This window comes from Myodes glareolus, chromosome 15 (genome assembly GCF_982192425.1).
Source record: "Myodes glareolus chromosome 15, mMyoGla1.1, whole genome shotgun sequence".
NCBI classification, from domain to species: domain Eukaryota; kingdom Metazoa; phylum Chordata; class Mammalia; order Rodentia; family Cricetidae; genus Myodes; species Myodes glareolus.
In genome coordinates, this window is record NC_142040.1 from 31,295,844 (window position 1) to 31,315,874 (window position 20,031).

Consider the following 20,031-nt stretch of genomic DNA (forward strand, 5'->3'; position numbering starts at 1 on the left):
TTCCCTAGTTTTCACTTACTTCCAAATGCTTATCAAAAGGCTGCTGTTTGGTTGTATCATATCTGCCCTTAACACCCTTAAGTGGAGAGCGTCCATGCGGCCAAAGGGACATAAGTTAGCATGGTCTCCACTGCAACTAGTGAAAGCTACCCTCTCTTTAACATGTTTTCCCCTGACACCAGAAAGGAGAAACCACAATGCTACAGCCAACAGGACATATTAGGCATTTTACCTTAATATTCCTTTAAAATATTTATTTGTTTGGTGCATGTGAGCAGGTACCTAATGGCCATGGCACACACATGGAGTCAGAAGCCAACTGTCCAGAGTCACTTCTTGCATTTCACCTTGTTGAGATGAGTGAGGTCTCTTGATGATTCTGTTGCTCTACCTCTGAGCTCCAGGCTGGCCAGCCTGCCAGCTCTTGGTAAGTGTCCCTACTCTGTGTCCCATCCCTCCACAAAAATATGGGGATTACAGATGCATCCCGCATTCTGACTTCTACATGGGTTCCAGGGATTGAACGTGGTCAGACTTGTACTTAGCAAGCACTTTTACCCGCTGAACCATTTTGTTGGCTGGGTAACCCTTTTCTTACATTGAATTTTATCTTAGTATCTTTGAGGATTTGTAATTCTTGTCACCAGAGGAAGGCGACTGAAACAGATGGTTTTGTAATACTCTAACATTTACCCTGAGTATTTTCTCTTTGAGTTATCTATGCTTTTTCTCTCCTGCCTTCGCTTAGCTATCCTTCGTTCCCTGTGTTACACTTCCATGCGGGTATACTAATTTCCTTAGTAGCCTTGGAGAGGTGCTCCCAGGCGGGAAACAGCACACCTTGGTTCTTTCTGGCAACTGAGTTTTTCTTTCGAGAATCTTGTGAGAACTTTTGACCTTTGCTCCCCAGGGTTGAAAGCAGAGGGGCAGCACAAGCCCATACTGCTCTACGGGGGTTACTAAGTACATGATCTGAAAACCACAACCTAGACGCCAGAAACCTGCTTGCCTGAGTTAAAACATTTTGTTTTTCTTCTTCAGAATTCTGGGCCCTTTACTACTTCTCTCCTCCTCCACTGTCTCCTTTTCGTCATGAAACTTTAACCAAGAAATAATAGCAGAGCACAGTGGGACAGACAGGAAGGTGTGCATGTGAGGGCGAGCACCTCCTGTGTCCATAAGACCAATGGAGAAGCTCGGGCAAAGGAGTGAAGACACTCGGACAGGGGCACATAGACCTGCTAGGACAAATGAGCACAGCTCAGTGAATTCTGAGTTAATACCGTAAGACGTTTTGTGGACTGTAGAGCTTGAGAAATGTTCTGACCCACTGGATTCATTAGCCTAGGAAGCATGTTGAAGGCCCACCTCTTCCACCTGCCAAGGTGCCTTTGGCTACTGTATTTCCTCAAATCTCAGCTCTGTCACCATGCATCTGCGCCATCCACTGCAGACACTGTCATCGACCTGCTCGGTTACTGTGCAGTTGTCTTATGCTGTACGACAGACTGGGCTTTTCTCTGTATGTCATGTTTTCCCCTAACAAATCTTCACCTCACACAGAGCTCATTACACATGTGAAACGAGCCAGGATGGATAAAACCAACAAATACAACAACACCATACTTCCTTCATTGTTACAATGAAAACATTCATACAAAAAAATATTCTTGCTGGAGCCGGGGCCACATCAAAGGCCCATGCAAAATGTTACACTGCCCACATCCCGATGATACACATTTCCCTAAAGCGTTCCTGGACTGGATTACATGGTCTGTACACTTCCTGAAAATGAACCCCATTCTTTGAAATATTTGGAAAATAGTTCTAGTTTTTGCCAAATGTTTCTCTGTAGTATTGGGATAAGGCCTGCATTCAATCAACCCATCCCCACTCTGGAATAGCTGTTCATGTTATTTACTTCCGGTCTGGCTATTTTGTCAGTATTCCCCTTTAATCCTGATTCTACTGTTCACAGAGTTCTCTTCTTCACCCACTGCTCTGATGAGATTATCTGCCTTTACAGCTCATCGGGCCATAGTTCAAGCCTAGGCTCCTTTTATAGCATAGGACTCTTTAAATTTTATTTTAACTCTTTGGTTTTAAACACAGGTTCTCAAAGTAGCCCAAACTAGTTTTAAACATGTAGCTCTTTCGCCTCAGCTTCCTAAGTTAATGGAATTAGTGGCTCAATTTATTTTTGATTTCTCCAATTGCAGACAGAGCCCAGCCTGCACTTCCCAAGACTCACTTGTTCCTCCTCGACCCGGGCAGCACCTTCCGCTGCGCTCCTGCTAGCCAGCACAGGTCGTGTTCTGTTATTTGCCTCAGCTGTACCAAGCATATATCAAATATTCAGCAGCGCCTTCTGGTGAGCAGATCCCACACTGGACAGCAGACAGCACTTCCACCCTGCCGACAGGGCCCATGGACAGCCCAGTCTGGATGGCCTGAGTCCTGAAATGCTACCTGCCAGTGTGTGGTACACCTAGTCTCGACTGTGCTACCCCAAGGGTACACTTTCCTATTCAGTTGCCAACCAGGGCCTTGTGTGCCTTCTCTGGAAAGAAACTGGGCAGAGAGAGACAAGAAGGGAGAACTCATCTGGAGTCACCTTAGGTGGCAGGTAGTGTTAAACCCCGCCCAATCCTCACAGTACTGAGAAAGAAGGAAGAACAATGTTTTCAAGAACACGGTGCAAGAAAAGACTTGCAGTCCTTCCTGGGAGCACAGGGCAAGGCACCGACACACAGCGGGAACAGAAACACCAGTCAAGCATTTCAAAGAATCGGGTCCTTTTCCAGAAAATGTAAGGGTTGTGATACAAACCAGGGACTGTTCGCGAGAGGGCAGGGAAATGCATGCTGCACGGATGTGGGGGTTAGGGTGCTTCACACAGCTTTGTTTCGGAAGAGATTATTTACAGTGTATGCCCTTAATCCTAAAGATTGAACTAAAAATATTAAGACAAAACACACACACACACACACACACACACACACACACACACCTACCTCACAGAAAGCGTAAGACAGGGCTGGATACCCACCCGGGTGCTAAGGTTACAGACTGTGAGCTGCCTGACTGGGTGCGTGGATCTGAACTTAGGTCCTCTGCAGGGACAGTTCATGCCATTAGCCCCCGAGCCATCACTCCATTCTCTTAAAAAAAAAAAATTAAAACAGGTGGCCTGAGCTGGGCGGTGGTGGCGCACGCCTTTAATCCCAGCACCTGGGAGGCTGAGGCAGGTGGATCCCTGTGAGTTCAAGGCCAGCCTGGTCTACAAAAGCTAGTTCCAGGACAGGCACCAAAAACTATGGAGAAACTCTGTCTCGAAAATCCAAAAAAATAAAAAAATAAATAAAAAATAAAACAGATGGCCTGGAACTTGTTATGTATGGAGAACAGACTGACTTTGAACTCAAGAGATCCACCCTCCTTTGCCTCTTGCTTGCTACGATTAAAGGCGTGCACCATTATACCTGAGAGACTAAAAATCTTGCTTGAAGATTTTTTTTAAATATGTCTATGTGTGCTTGCGGGTGGGCCTGCTCTGTGAGTGATTATACTATTACTTTTAAATTGAGTTAATCTTATCTATTAACTGTACTTACCAAGAGAAATGAAGCCAGAAGATTTTACCCAAGTTCTTGGTACTTCATTTCAGTACAACAAATGTGTGTAAACCTACAGCTTTCTCTCTGCCCCAACTCCCCTTTATTTATTTAGTGTGTGTGTGTGAGAGAGAGAGGGGGGGGAGGAGAGAGAGAGAGAGAGAGAGAGAGAGAGAGAGACAGAGAGACAGAGAGAGACAGAGAGAGAAGAGAAGAGAAGAGAAGAGAAGAGAAGAGAAGAGAAGAGAAGAGAAGAGAAGAGAAGAGAAGAGAAGAGAAGGAACACCACACTGTACCCACGGAGGTCAAAGGGCAGCTTAGAGAGGCTGGGTTACTTCTTCCATCATGTGTTTTATGGCAGGTGTTTTGTGCTCTAGCTGGTGATGCTCTCTTCAGTACTCAAGCTTCCCTTCACCCCACCTGTAGCACAGAGCACTGCCTTTTCCACTTGGTCCTTACAGAAATCGACTGCTATGGTTTGGATTAACTGTGGTCTCTTTAATGCAGTACAGGCTAGCCTGGAAGTGTTGGATTGCCCAGACTCGCATCACATTCATAATACTCCTGCCTCAGCCTTCCAAAACCCCTTACAATCCCCAAATGAGATTTAGGCACGACCATCTTGCCAGGCTAGACCTTGGGACTTAAATGTTGCCCCAAACCAAAGGCTTAGTCTCTGATCCCATGGTGCACCTGGGAACTTGGGAAACCTTTAGGAGATGGGCAGAAGTGGAAGGACGTTGGTAAATGTGGTGTGATGATTAATACTGGTTGTCTGGTTGACAAGTTCTAGAATCCCTCATGGCATGTCTGAAAGATTATTTAGATTAGGTTGACTATGGTAAGATGACCCACCCTCAGTATAGGTGGTACCATTCCATGGGCTGGGTCCCAGACTGCATCATGAAGGAGAAAGGCAGCTGAGGGCCAGCATTAAGCACTCTACTTTCCGACTGCAGATGCAGTGTGGCCACTGACCTCCTATTTGCTGTGACCTCCCCAACCATCACTGCGCTTACCCTATTCCTGCAAGGCTGCTGTGTTCCTGCTGTCTCTCACCAGCTCTCTGCTGCTGCCATCACCTGACCTCTGACCTCTGCTCAGCACATGGTTCTAAGAAGCACTCTATTCATCTTTATTTTATGTGTGTGAGTGTTTGCCTCACATGTGTGCAGTGCCTGTACCAACCAGAAGAAGGAACCCCTGGAACTGGAGGCAGACACTTGTGAACCACCACGTAGGTGCTGGGAATGCAAGTTCTCTGGAAGAACAGTGCATACTCTTGATAGCTGAGCTATTCCCTGGCTCTTCAGTCATGCTGGAGAGGTTTCAGGAAGGTGGACGAGCCTCAACTTCAGCTCCGTGATCTGTTTCTCTCTAAGAATGCTCACGGGCATTTTTCTCCCCACCGCTTGCAGACACTACTTCAAGAGGATAGCAGCAGTCTATTCTTTAACCACAGCCTCCTATCTTCCTTGCCCTCTGAACCGCTGTGATGCTCCACCGGTCATTTCCTGCATCGTCACTCTGTTTGTCCCTGTACCTTTTCACCCTACAGGCGCCTCTGTCATGTCACCCTTGAGCCTGGCTGTTAGTCGTGTCGTGCTTTCATGGCCTTGATTTGCCTACCTGTACCTGCACTCAGCTCAAGAAGACTAAGGGGATGAGCTCTCTCAGAACATCCTTCCTCTCCTTCTCTCTCTCTCTCTCTCTCTCTCTCTCTCTCTCTCTCTCTCATATGCACACACACTCCGGCTAGACTCCAGGTATCTAGGATCTCAGATTTCCTTGTTCAGATGGCTCTCTGAGCCTATGTTCCTGGAAATGAACAGCCTACAGGTGTATAAACTAAGGGTGGCCAATAGGAAGAGTGTAGCTGGAGTAATGGCATACAGGTAGGGTCATCTGAACTATCCCCTCCCCTGGCTTCTGGGATGACTGCTCTCATGAACATCTTCAACAGCTCCCTCACTCCTGGGCTCTCCCCAGGCCTTTGCAGCACTCCCCTTCTCTCAGACAACTGCTACCAATTGTCTTCTTCACCCGAGGAACCACATCACCTTCATCTCCTATTTACAGATCTCAGTTCAGACTTCATCTTACTCAAAAAGCTTCCTTGGATGACTCAGATCAATTCAGGAGCTCTCTGTGCTCCTACCACACCTCAGCTCACGTATGCCAACAGAGGTGTGGCCACGCCGAGGAGCATCTGCATCCTTGTGTCTCCAGCACACCTTAAGAGACCTGAGCTTAGCAGCATTTGCAGGCCCTGAATCTGTCACTGTTTTGTAACTTATTGTTTAACTTGTATGTCTGCACAAACCAAAAGCAAACCCACCACCACGACAGCCTGCTTGGGGCTGGAGAGAGGGATCGGGGTTAAGAGTGATTCCTGTTCTTCCAGAGGACCCAAGTATAGCTTCTTGCTCTAACAACGACCTTCAACTCCAACCCCAGGGGGCTGGATGAGCTCTTCTGGCACATGCTCACAATGATAACATGTAAACAAAAATAAAAAGTTTAAATGTTTCTTAGGCTTATTTGTTCAATACTTTCCCTCTATCACTTACACCCCTAGTAGCTCCCTCCATCTGAGTATGTAGTTCCGGAGAGCATCACACAAAGTTCTGAGTGCCTGGGCGGTGGTGATGCAGCCTGGCTCTGCGGGTTGCAAGGCAAGCATGCTGGATGATGCTGGATGCGAAGAGTGAAGGGACCACTGCCCTCGGGAATCCCGTGCAGGGCGCCCCACCCCTAGAGTCCTCACTGGTGAGATCTAGTCACCACTGTTCCAACAGTGAACTTGCTTGTTCACTTAAGGATCTTTTTATTTGGTTTAGGACAGAAGTATCTAATAAACAGAATGTTCTAGATCTAGAATTAAATGCCTTGGCCCAAGTCAAATTCTATCAATAAACACAGCTATGTTTCATTAAAATAGCTTTTGATAAAGCTTTTTTTTATAAAACTCTTTTTTTACTCTGTAGAATTAATGTGCAGAGAAATCATTTTTGTTCTGTTTCAAAGTTAATAAGAAAAGTTATTAAGCATGACAAAGTTACTATTCCTATCTTTTTTCCATCTGTTTCAAGGTAATAAGTCAATTTATGTTTCAGCCTCTACACCTTGCACACCTCCCTCCTCCGTCGCCCCCGTGGTCTCCCTCTACAAGTGCCCTGGCAAAAGCAGCTTTTCTGCTCTTCCCAGGCTCTTCTTTCACGGCTCTCTTTACAGAGAGTGGCTGCTGTCATTGTTTAGCCCCTCTGCAGTGCTGGGAGGATGCTGAACCCAGCTACAGCCCTGGTCCCTTTCCCCGTGCCTCAGACACTTCTCTGTCCCTTTCATGGCATCTCTTCCTTCCCCACCCTGATGGTGACCTGTTGTCTTTTCATTTTGCTCCTTCCTATCTCAGACCTTCAGGGATCATACGGCACATCAACAGCCTGCATCTGGATCTCAAGCCACAGCTGCACACCCACAGACACCAGCATAAAGTTCCAGCGTCCTCAGGAATTCCCACCTCCCACCTGTGTTTGCTTCACCTAGGTATCCGAGCTAGGAACTGGCTACAGAAATGGTTGGTGTACACCATCAACACCAGTATGCTGTATGTTCATACACTCTTCTATATGTTCATCAGCATTTCCTTATTTAATTCCCCCAACAGGTCAAAAGGCAGGACAGAGAAGCAGAGTAATGTGCCCAGGCTACGCAGCAAGTGTGGCGCTGCATTCCTGACTCTGCTCTGCTCAGGCTGCAACTACAGCCCACAGAGGTAAAATGTCAAGCTTCTCACCAGGGCGCCTCCCCGCATTTCAACAGGGAAAGAGCAGTAAATGAAAGAGGAGAAACACACACTACTTGTCTGATGTGCTATCTCTACCATTCCCGAGGCACTGCTGCCAGGACCAAGGACTGTCCCACTTTAACTTCCGTCAATCCTGAAAAACAGGCATCCATTTCCTAAGGGTGAAACAACTCTAGCTGAGCCCACTTGGACGGCTGCCTTTTGCATGGTCTCATTCCATCCCAAAGCTTCCGTCAGGGTTCTTGGGTAATCAATAAACCACCCAAAAGGTACACTCCCAGGACGCAGCAACTCTTCCTCAGACTACTAAATAGAAAAGACGCAGCAGAGGTCCTCAGAGATCTCCCAGCAGCTAATGATAGGGATGAAAATCTTCTCACTGAGTTTGATATTTCGGATAAACAATGGACGGTGATGACGGACAGCCTGGGCTTGACTAAAGGTTGGGGCAGGAGAGACAGCTCTATGGTTAAGGTACCTACTGTTCTTACAGAAAGCTGGGTACAGTCCCCCAGCACCCACATGGTGGTTCTTAATTGTAACTCTAGTTCCAGGATCCAACACCTCTACTGATCTGAAGCCTCCTAAACGCACACATGCACACACAAAATAAAATCAGCAAATACATTTGTCTTTAGGGGAAAGCGCGAATGCAGCCCCCCACTACCACAAATTATGCAGTCGAGTTTCCCACATTTGGGGAAATCGCAGGGCTCGGTACATTCAGAGTGCAATGGGTAAGCCTTGCCCTGGGAAAACCACCTTCATGATCATGGTATCTCCCCAGGCAGATAAGTATATATTTTTTCAAAGTACTAAATGGTGGTAGCTGCTAAATCTTGCAAGAAACTGAAGTTTGTCTCTCTCACTCTATGGACAGAACCCAAGAATTTGGTTCTTTCCCTTTACATCACTTGTATAAAATAATAATTTTATTATCATTTTCTGTGGATAAACAGCTATCAGAAGTGATCTACAGCATCACAGTTTCATTCTGAAAAGCATCTGCAGAGGGCCTTCTAAGTTAGGAAATGTTACTCACGTCGGCTTCTCCTACCAAAAACACTAAATTAAAGGATCCTTTTATTAAAGAGTATTCAATTTCTTTCTTTCTTTTAGAAAAAACTCATACTGTACCTGGTACAGTATCTGTTGTTAAATGAATTCCTGCCTGTGTGAACACCAAGTGTTATCAGCACGCGGCTGGCCAGTCACTGCTCTGGAGATGGATATGCCAGCAAGGCTGATTGTCTGCTGCTCAGCTCAGGGGAGGACCATGCTCTCCTACATTCTCCTAGAGTGCGAGTTTCCTGGGAGTGTGGTCCCTGTCATCATTGTTTCTGTATTTTTTGGCAAATACAGAAGAGAGTACCCGGCACATAGCATGTGCTTTGCAATGACAGCCAACCAACACAGACAGAGATGAAAAGCTCCACGTTCATCTTAGAATGACTCCGAAGCTCAGACAGACCGAGTCACCCAGTCAGTCAGGCAAGTGGTGAGGCCACGAGAAATTGCTGGAGACCAGGAACGAGGAACAGAGCGGCAGACTCCATCAGGAGAGCCAGGAGTGGGGCCACAGAGCCAAGGGACACGTTCAGGCAGAGCAATGCCATTCCCCGTCTCCTGCTTCCACCTGCTGGCAAGGAGAGGAACTGTTTGTAGACTGGGTAAAAACTGCAGGCACCACTAGAAAAAACCGTAATGGCTTAGTTTCAAAAGTTAAACACACCACGAATTCTGGTGTTTATTCTGAGAAGCCTCTGATGCCTGACAGACCCAAAAATACTGTCACATTTTTTCTGCCTGTTTGTCAATGACAGGGAGACAGTGTCTGGACCTATAGCCTGGTGAGATCCTCCTGCTTCACAGTGCTGTGGTTATAGGCAGGCGTCCTCGTGCCCAGGCACATTACGTCTTGTCACCGTGCACCCCTTTGCTATGACAAGAGTACGTTTGCATCCTCTGACCAGAGTGAGTGCTGCAGCTTCCACGGTCTGAGCTTGGTCCTTGTCTTATTTTTGAAGAGCCAGGGATTGAACCACGGCCTGCGAGCACTAGGCAAACTTTCTACCACTGAGCTGCACCAGTTGCCAGTCTTGGGTTTTCCCCAACTTCATCCTTCCCTTGGTCCTCTCTAGAAAAACGACTGTGGAAACAGAACCACCCATATGCCAGTATGTATGACTTCCTCCTTCAGAAGGACCTGGATGTAGAACACATTACACCCATGTTATTGTAGGAACGAACAATCGTGCATTTCAATCCCTTCAATTGACAGTTGATTTTTATTTTTTTTAAGAACTAGAATGTTCTTAAATTTTTTTAAGAATGTTAAAAGTAACATTAAACCAGGTTGTGGTGGTGCACACCTTTAATCCCAGGACTCAGGAGGCAGAGGCAGGAGGTTCTCTGTGAGTTCAAAGCTAGCCTGGTCTACCAGAGCTCTTGTTTTATGTTCCAAAGCTACAGAGAAACCCTCTCTTGAAAAACCACACACACAAAAAAGGTAACATTAGTTTGGATCTGTAATGTAGTAGAAAAGTTTGTTTCCAAACTTCATTATAAATAAATGAGAAGATTCTTTGAAATTTTTTTTAAACTATGAGAATAGAAAATGTTAAAAACTACATATAGTCATGAGACTCTGAGATCGATCTGACAGTTGTTGCTGGAAGAAGAGAGCTTTCATATTGGTTCATATTACAAAATTACAATAAATTAAACAGGTTCTAAGAAAAAAGCAACAAGATAACGGCCTGACTTCTCCTTATTTTGCATTTCATACAGTTTTAATTACAGGATCTAGACCACAGAGCGGCGGAGCAAGCACCGCTCTTTTGATAAAAAGTCCTTGGATAACTCACCAGGCCAGGCCTGGCCAGGGCACGCAACCTTCCTCAGGAGGCCATTCCACACAAATGGATGGCTGCTGGCACTCAGCTGGCATTTGGCTTATACTTTTCAGAACAGAAATCCTTAGTAATCACTCAGGAGACTAATTCTCCCTGTGCACTGCTTACACACTGATGGCTTTGAATGTGTCATCTATGGATGAGTACTTAATTGCTGAATTACTTTCCAATATGGATTTAATTGCTAATAAGTGTTTGTTTTTACATGTGACAATGGCATTGAGGTTTTGTGGTTTTGAAAAACTATTTTCTTTCTTGGTGCTGCAGACTGAAACAGCTACAGTGAGAAACAGCTTTAGTGGTGGCTCTGGTCAGAAAAACTGGGGGAGGAAGTAGCATAAACCACGGGTCAGGAGCTGACAGTCTTGAAGCATGCGGGGAGGTTCATTACATAATTCATGATAGAAAATTTCTACAAAAAGTAGCTTTCTTTCTGTATTTACCTGAATATTTTTATTGGTTGAGCGCTTCATACCTGCCTGCATACAATGTACTTTAAACATGTTCACCCCAGTAAAAAGTTTTTATACATTTAAATATATTTAGTCACAGCCATACCATACTGAACATGACCAATCTCACTTAAAATATATTTAGCACCGGGTGGTGGTGGTGCATGTCTTTAATCCCAGCATTCGGAATGCAGAGACAGGCGGATCTCTGTGAGATCAAGGCCAGCCTGGCCTATAAGAGCTAGTTCCAGGCCAGACTCCAAAACTTCAGAGAAACCGTCTTGAAAAACCAAAAAATAAAAAAAAATTTAAAAACCCATATATTTAGCAATTATTCATGTTCCTAATTCTAGTGGTCAGAAAATATATGAACTTCAAATAAACATACTCAAACTGACAAGCTATCCAGAGATAGCTTGAATGGGGAAACCATATAGAAGAGTAGACTAGAATATAGTAAGAGAAAACAGAAGTGACAAGCAAGCAGAGTCACATCTCACAGTGAGAAGGGCTCACAGCAACCAGCCTAGTTCAAATCTTTCACTTTAGGATGGTGGGCAGTAACGTCAGGTCTCCAGGAACTCTCAGCCTAGACTCATGCATCTTTTTTTTTACAAAGACAGTGCAGAGTGTACCGAAAACGGACTGCCAGGGAGATTCACGGAATACTGATGCGGTGACATGTCTCAAGCTTGAGGTTGCGACTTGTGAGCGTGGCAATCAGCGAGTCAGCAGGCTACGTCATTTAGCTACCCGCTCCTCTTGCTGCTACTTCTGTGTGCCAACCCCTGCTATCCCGGCTATGAATAGGAACAATAACGTCAAATATTTATGTAGCAGGCACTATAAAAACCTTCTGTGAACTGAACTCTCCCAACAACACCGACACGGACCTTACTACACCATCATTTCAGGTAAGATGAAACAGGTTGCCCAGAGCGGGCACAGCTAAGCATTAAACTGTGCAGTCAGTTGCACCGTCACCTTCCGGCCTGCTCTCAAAGCTGCCATTCACCTGACAGCTTCAGCACTTGCTCCTTCTTTTTTTTTCATCCTCGTGTGTTGACTTTGGTAGACAGAAAGTGACACAATCAGAGGGCTGGCCTGGCACAGTAACCCTAAAAACCACCATCCTCACTGACACGATGACATGACCAACAGTGGGGGACGAGGGTGGCCACAACCCCTTACATTTCTAGACTACACTGAGAACCTTGGCAAACTGATTTTAGACATTTTGATGGCTTATACTTTAAAAGCTTGCTTTTTAAAGCAGGGAAGAGAGTATCCTAACCAATAAAAGATAAAAAAGCAGTCTATAAAAAGAACCTTCCCAACAAAGATGAAAGACGACTAATTACCCAACAGAGCTCTTTAGATTTAGATCATTCAGGCCAGAGGAAAGCACCCACTGAAATGAGTGCTCACATTAAGTGCTTCTATTCATTATCTCAATTACTTTTCCCTCTGCAGTTGAAGAAACCGAGGCGGAAAAGGCTGAGTTAATCATTCCCAAGACTAAGTGAGCAGCGCATGTGAGCTGAGCAAGGCAACCTCACTCCAAGCTGAACTCCAGCCATTTACTAAGCTGCTTCTTTCAACCCGAACACGCTGTTTATCTTTCTCTGCCAGCCTAGTCTGATTCTACTGCCTACAGCAGCAGCACATGATAGGCTTCCATGAAGGCGAGAGGAGAAACTGAGTGAAGAGGCTTCTGCTTTTGCAAGTGTCATAGTGGCAGTCACCAGGCTGAAATTCAGAAGTAGGTTAGAATGGGTCTTTCTTTCCCTTTTGGGGTAGTGGTGGGAAGGTTGCATTAATTTTCAATGTATTTGGTTGGTGAAGCCAGCAATGTCCAAGTGAGAAGTGTAGTGGCCATCTGGAACCCAGGAAAATAATAAACACAGACCTGAGCTGGCTTCCCAGCGCCTGTGGACTGTGTAATGTCATGTCAGTGTGCTAAGCTTCCTGTATAGACAAGCTAGCAGCTCAACCTCTGCTCTCAGCACTTCGGAGGCTAGAGAGTCCGTGCTATCAGTGAGTTCCAGGCCAGCCTGGGCTTCAGAGTGATCCACTTCCAACAAGCAGAGAACCTTTGCTGAGGGCCTGGGAAGGAACTGTACTCTGCTAAGCACTCTGGGACCTGATTTTGAAGGACAAGAGGGACCCTCTAGTAAATCACAGTAATCTAGATAAACAACAAGAATTAAAAGGAGCAGTAGTAGAAAAAATAGATTAGGAAATAATCCAGTGATTAAAAAAAGTGGCAGGATTTTTTAAAAGTCAAAATGCTACAGAGTTTCTAGTTTGGGTGGGCTGGCAAGTGATGTGGGCTTTGGAGGACAACTAGATAGTGTCAGATGTGATTATTTTGTGCTCAGGTGCCTATGAGAGACTGGGGCATGCAAGTGTATGATTTAAAGATTTCTTATCTATAGTATATGTGTGCGTGTGTGTGCGAGTTGCTGATTTCCTTCTACTGTGGGTTCTGGAGACTGGATTCAGGTCAAGCGTAGTGGCAAGCACTTTTACTGCCCAGGTCATCTTGCTGGTCCCAGTGTGGTGACAGGGAACTGGAGATAGGAATCTGAAGGGTAGGAGAGAGAAATACTTGGTGTGGGAGAATTATCTGTATTCTGTCAATCATATTTTAATAAAACGCTGATTGGCCAGGCAGGCAGTATAGGCAGGAAAGCCAGACAGGAAGTAGGGGTGGAGCAAAGAGACTGGGAGTATTCTGGAAGCAGAACCTCCCTTGTCACTCCTGCGCAGATCACTGAAGAAGCAACATGTAAGCTGCCCCCGCTGGAAAAGGTACTGAGCCATTATGGCTAACATAGATGAGAATAATGGGTTAATATAAGTTATAAGAGTTAACAAGAAGCCTGACCTAATGGACCAATCAGTTTATAACCTGATATAGACTCCGTGTGATTTTCCTTGGGACTTGCTGGCTTGTTGGGGTACTGGGCGGGACAGAAACCCCAACAAGCTGGCCCTCATGTTACATATGGCGCCCAGACATGGATAACTGAATCCACAGAAAGCCTGAGAAAGCTTGGAAAAGAATAGAGTAAAGCATGGCTTCTTGGTGGCAGCAATTTCTCAGGTCTACTTTGCTTGCTAGAGGCAAGCAAGCGCTCTCATCTGAGAGAGGCTTCCTGACTCAGCTTTAGCTGCAAAACCTTGCAGCTCTTTAAAGAGGTCCTGCCACAAAACACTTAAATGTTGTTGATGACAAGCTGAACGCATTCTTTTCAGTTTTCAGCTGTAGCAGGAGAAAAGTTGCACTGTTTTAAAATGCCAGCTATCTGGGCTGTCCTGCCAAGGCAAACTCTGACTCTTTCAGGCAGGCAGTCCGACTGAGTGTGGTCTGTGAGCAGAATGCTGCAGCTTGCTTGCTGGCAAGGACCTTGAAACGCCATAGAGTTGTGGCAGTGAACACAGCTCTGGCTGGTACCTCAGCCTTGAGGCTGAAAAGCTAAGGAATGAGCTGGATCTAGCTGTCAAAGCCACGGCTCTCCATATTGCTTAGTAAATTAATGGCTCATGTGGTCAGAAAAAGAAAAATATACAGTAAAGAGAGATTCAAAGAGGAAGAAAACCTCTAAATGGTTTACAGTGTGTATATGCAGGCTAAAAGTTAAAGTTCTTAAAGTTAAAGGAAAGAAAGAGAGTAGTTGGGTGTGGTGGTACACACCTTTAATCCCAATGCCTGGGAGGCAGAGGCATATTGACCTCTGTGACTTCAAGGGGTAGAGGTAGATTGACCTCTGTGACCTCAAGGTGTGGTAGTACACGCCTTTAATCCCAATGCCTGGGAGGCAGAGACAGATCTCTGTGAGTTCAAGGTGTGGTAGCATACACCTTTAATCCCAGCACTGGGGAGGCAGAGACAGGAGGATCTCTGTGAGTTCAAAGACAGCCTGGTCTACAGTGTTATTCCAGGACAAAGATATACAAAGATCCTGTCTCAAAAAGTAAAAGTAAAAATAAAAGAAATAGAGGTTAAAATAAAGCCACATAAAGATGGAAAATGCACAGAGAATCTTCATACTGTATGCTATTATGCTCTCTTTAAATTGTTTGATTGCTGAGGAAGGAGCAACAACTGCTAAAAGACTTTTGTTTATAAATGCTGCTGAACTAACCCAAGATAGGAATTTTGAAAATACCTTGGCTTCAAAACTGAAGTCAAAAGGTATGTTACTTTGGAGAAGAGATTTTGCTTTTGTTTCCACAGAAAACGAGAGACTCTGGATTTATTCAGAGTTAAGAATAATCACCTTTGACCAAGGGAGGCCACCTGAGAAATCTCTGACAGGAACAGATGGACCAGATGTCTGAATTCTACATCCAGAACAGATTCAAGACTGCCGCCTGAGATGATTGAGACTCACAGGATACTCCAGTCATGACTTGATTATAACTCTAAGTTTTCTTTAGGTCCCCATAAGACTGTCAGCGTCCCCAACCAGCAGGAAGTAGCCTGAAATACTACGCCCACATTCCCAACAAATGGACTATGGGTATTTGCCTTTGTTTTAAAAAAAAAAAAAAGAGGGAAATGGTGTGGGAGAATTATCTGTATTCTGTCAATCATATTTTAATAAAACGCTGATTGGCCAGGCAGGCAGTATAGGCAGGAAAGCCAGACAGGAAGTAGGGGTGGAGCAAAGAGACTGGGAGTATTCTGGAAGCAGAACCTCCCTTGTCACTCCTGCGCAGATCACTGAAGAAGCAACATGTAAGCTGCCCCCGCTGGAAAAGGTACTGAGCCATTATGGCTAACATAGATGAGAATAATGGGTTAATATAAGTTATAAGAGTTAACAAGAAGCCTGACCTAATGGACCAATCAGTTTATAACCTGATATAGACTCCGTGTGATTTTCCTTGGGACTTGCTGGCTTGTTGGGGTACTGGGCGGGACAGAAACCCCAACAAGCTGGCCCTCATGTTACAAATACTGACATCTGAAAATGAACAATTCTTGGAAAGAACTGCGTCGCCTAAGAGGGTACAGATGTGATATGGATTAGTTACTTTTGCTATGAACAAATTGACCAGAAGCAACTTGAGGGAAGAAGGGCTTGTTTGGGTTTACAGTTGAGAGAATGCAGCCCCTCACAGCCTGGTAGGTGCGGCAGCAAGAGCATCAGGTGACAGAGTCACAGGAAGCAGGGCTAGCTATAAAATCCCAACATCCATCCTCTAGAGCTTCCCCCAGCAAGGCTCTACCCCCTAAAGACTCCACAACTCTCTAAAAGAGTCCTCAGCTGGGGACCAAGTGTCCAAGCACAGAAACACATTCAGAGCATGTGTGTACAAATACAGACGACTCCGGCCAAGCGGAGGAAAAAGAACTGAGTAGTAGCTGGATGGGGCAGGGTTCTGGAGCAATGGGGATGGAAGCTGGCACGTGTACATAGGCTAAAGGAAAGAAATTAGTGGGAGGCGCGGGCCTGAGAAGAGTGCTCAGAGGTGAGGACAGTTGGGAACAGAATTGCTCTGGACATCAGTGTGATACCACATGAAGACCAATCAGCACAGGCTGGAAACTGTTCCAGCTGGTGACTGACAGTCCAAATTTGGCATTATCTGATCACTGCCCCCCGACCTGTTCTTGGCAGCCACATACATCTGCCAATTGCAATGAAATGGGGCTTAAGAGATTTCTCCTAAATGCTGTCCATGGGTCACCTTGCTCTTAGTGGGAGTTCATTCAGTGGAGAAAGAAGACCTCACAATTAACACTACTCACAGTCTCTTTAGCGACTGGGGTCTACACGAGTGGAGATCTTCAACACCGATCCTCATTTCTCCTTAGTTTGTCAACAGTGGGTCATCTAACTCTTTCCCCTCTCTGACACAGCTTTGTAGCTTCTTTTTAAGGAGCAGGGAATGGGACCCAGGGCCCACTCTGAGCATGTGCTCGACCACGGAGCCCCTTCCATTGCCACATGTGGGTATTTAATTATCCAGGTATTCCTCTTCTCAGGAGGAAGTTATAAATCACATGGCTTGATATCAAACACCATGCTACATTTTCAACATGTCTTTACAAAGCTTGTAGGAGGCACTTAATACTCACTCTGGGTCTGCGGCAACAGCACGCCCGTTCTTAGCTGATTTTCCTGAGTTCTGAGCACCCTTTGCCTTCTTACCCACTGTGCTATTTTTAAGTTCTGGTAAACAAGGGATTAGAGAACACTGGTCTTTACATGTCCAAATTCCATGGCCTTCAAAGCCCAGCTGCAACACATAAATCACGTGCTTGTCCCTATTTTTATCTTGGAAGGGACTCTCCCTCTCCTCTGAACTGCCATGTCAATTTCTCTACTACCCTCTAAGGGATTTATCATCCTCACATTTATATTCTAATTATTTAAGTATGTGATTTTTTTCACCCTTAGTGTGCTGTTTTCTTTGCCTTTGAACAAGCAAAATAAAACAAATGAAGAATTAGCTCTATTAAGTCTACTTGTACATTTACTATATAGTATTCCTTAGGCTTGATTTCACCTACATTATGGGTCTGCATGATACATCATTCTCTGAAACAGTGCTTAGAAAAAATGCTTTCGATGATTCTGTTTGTTAAAAGATTCATTTTATTTTTTATTTGTGTGTATGTAAGCCACTGGTGTACAGATACCCTAAGAGGCCAGAAAAGGGCAGCAGATTATCTGAAGTTGAACTTGTGAGCCACTTCATGTGGATGCTGGGAACAGAACTCCTATCCTTTGGAAGAGCAGCAAGGGCTTTTAATCCCTGGGCCATCTCTCCAGTCCCCAATAATTTGTATATTATGTTTCCCTTTGTCCTATTTTCCAGAAAGCCGATAGTAAAATACTAGATTTGATATGATGTTCTCTCAAAGATTTTGTCTTTAATAGTCTTCTCCTTTTACTTTCTGTATATTTATTTTTCAAGGCAGGATCTAGCTATGTAGCCCCAGGCTAGCTTTCAATGTGTCACAATTCTTCTTTTTCAGTTTCCTGAATTCTGGGATTACAGGTATGTGCCGACAAATGTGGCTATTAATTCATTCATTTTATTGCATAATTTTAGGTAAGCAAACACAAGTGCATTTTGAGAGTAAACATATTTGAGAAGGAAGAATCAACTTCAGTAAGTAAATAATGCCAATCTAAGTTTTTCCAAACAGGCCCATGTGTACGGTCCCTTGCACAGTTAACTGTACCAAGTTAAGGTTTATAGAACATGAAAATGAAGCTCTGGAGTTTATGCACAGGTTGTACCATCATCTTCCATCATCCACCAGCTCTGGACCTTGACAGAATTTCAACTGATATGAAGCATTCCCGATGTGTAGTTACATACCCTTCTGACTAGGGCAGGGGCCTTTGCTATTCCAACTCAGACTCTCATGTCTTCATTTCCTTTCAGCTAACTACATGCTGTAGGAGGGTAGTGCTTTTGGCACAAGGGGCAGGATTTAATACAGCAGGTATGAGATGTGTTGTAGATATGATCTCAGTATCATGGTAAATACTTGGGCTGGGTACTTTTTCCACCAATAAATACGTATTGCTCTCATTGTTAGTAAAAAGCTGATTGGCTGAGAGCTAGGCAGGATTTTCTGGGTAGTGAGAATGCTAGGAAGGAGGGCAGAGTCAGACGAGTTGCCAGCCAGTCAGAAAGGAAGCAAGACATACAGGAGTGGTAAAAGCCATGAGTTTGGGGGCAGCATATAGATGACTAGAAATGGGTTAAGTTGTAAGAGCTAGTTAGTAATAAGCCTGAGCTATCAGCTGAACATTTATCATTAATAATGTCTCTGAGTGGTTATTTGGGAAATGACTGGTGGAAGAGAGCTGATCATGGTCCCGACGGAAACCTCTGCCTACATGAAACAGCATGCCACTACTTCTTAATCTGACCAATAGAACGTTTGCCTCTTTCAGGTACATGGCCTATGCCCTGTTCATGGACGTGTGTGTCCTCAATCTCAAGAACCTCTTGGGTCATAAATGTCCAGAGAATCTGGCTCCCCTGCCATGAGCTGACCCCAGGCCCATCCAAGAGAGACTCACCTTCTGTTCCTTCTCAGCTTGATTGCTTCTGACCTAGTATTTTGCTGACTGGCACTTCTTTCATATCCAGGCCAACATATTTAGAAGAACTTTTGCTTCTGGAGAATCATTAATTAGACTACAGCTTTACAGAGCTATCAACTGGGTCTGTAAGGGACCAAGTGACCTTGACTGCCTCAGATGATGACTACAGAGTATCACAAAGTTCCCACTTCTCATTTATGGCTTCATCTCTGTCTTGTGCCAGCCCTAGAATACACCCAAGATTCCTCCATATCTGCTGCATAGCCACTGACTACTGCATATCACTCCACTCTGTGTTTAACTAGGTTTCTATTGGCTAAATAACACTTAGACACAGTGATTTCCCTTACTTTGCAACTGGCATTTTGCTTAAACAAATTTAAAACAAGTCATTTCAAACAGAGTTTAAAATCCACTTCCTACTCAGTTATCTCACTTCTATGTAACTTGTCAATAACATTTGTCAAATCTAGGTCTGTACTGATTAGATATTAGCAGGGAATACTGAATCTTCAGTTACTATTGCTGATGCTATTTTTTCATTTATCCATTTAATAAAAACACTTATTCAACATCTACTTACAGTGGTATATTATTTGTGTTTTAATAAATAAAGCCTGCCTGAAGATTAGAGGACAAAGCAGTCATACTAGTCAGTCACACAGGCCAAGAAGTGGTGGCACACACCTTTAATCCCAAAACTTGGGAGACAGAGGCTGATGGATCTCTGAGTTCAAGGCCACTCAGAGCTATACAAGACTGAATCCGTCTAAAGAGAAACTGAGCTCACACAAAGTTCTGGGATCACATGCTTTTAATCCCTAGGAGCGATATGGCTGGGCAGAGAGAGAACTATAAAAGGCATGAGGCAGGAACTCAATGGAGTGTGGTGTGGAGTCTTCGGTATTGATGGAGACAGGACCTCTTTCATTTCAGTCTGAGGTAGAGGTAAGAGCCAGTGGTTGGCTGCTTTGCTTTTCTGATCTTTAGACTGAATCCCAGTATTTGTCTCTGGGTTTTTATATTTGTGCTACATCTACTATGTATCATGCTAAATGTTAGACATATCAATGTGAACAACAAAAAACTGGGTTCCTGATCTCAGAAACTATCAACTATTAGGATAAGCAATGCGTGGACTATGGAAGTCCTTACAGA

At 44.6% G+C, this 20,031-nt stretch overlaps 1 protein-coding gene, 1 long non-coding RNA gene and 1 other non-coding gene across 3 annotated transcripts in view; 1 reads left to right on the forward strand and 2 right to left on the reverse strand.

Annotated features, from left to right (window-relative positions):
- The window catches only part of Nln (neurolysin), an 83,706-nt gene that overhangs the window by 53,701 nt on the left and 9,974 nt on the right, over positions 1 to 20,031 (reverse strand). The window lies entirely within an intron of this gene.
- On the reverse strand, positions 8,058 to 8,221 carry LOC125406219 (U1 spliceosomal RNA). Its single transcript, XR_007233849.3, has one exon. It is a non-coding gene; the product is annotated as a U1 spliceosomal RNA (small nuclear RNA).
- Positions 15,760 to 19,451, forward strand: LOC146891617 (uncharacterized). Its single transcript, XR_014997081.2, has 2 exons — positions 15,760 to 17,809; positions 18,721 to 19,451. It is a non-coding gene; the product is annotated as an uncharacterized LOC146891617 (long non-coding RNA).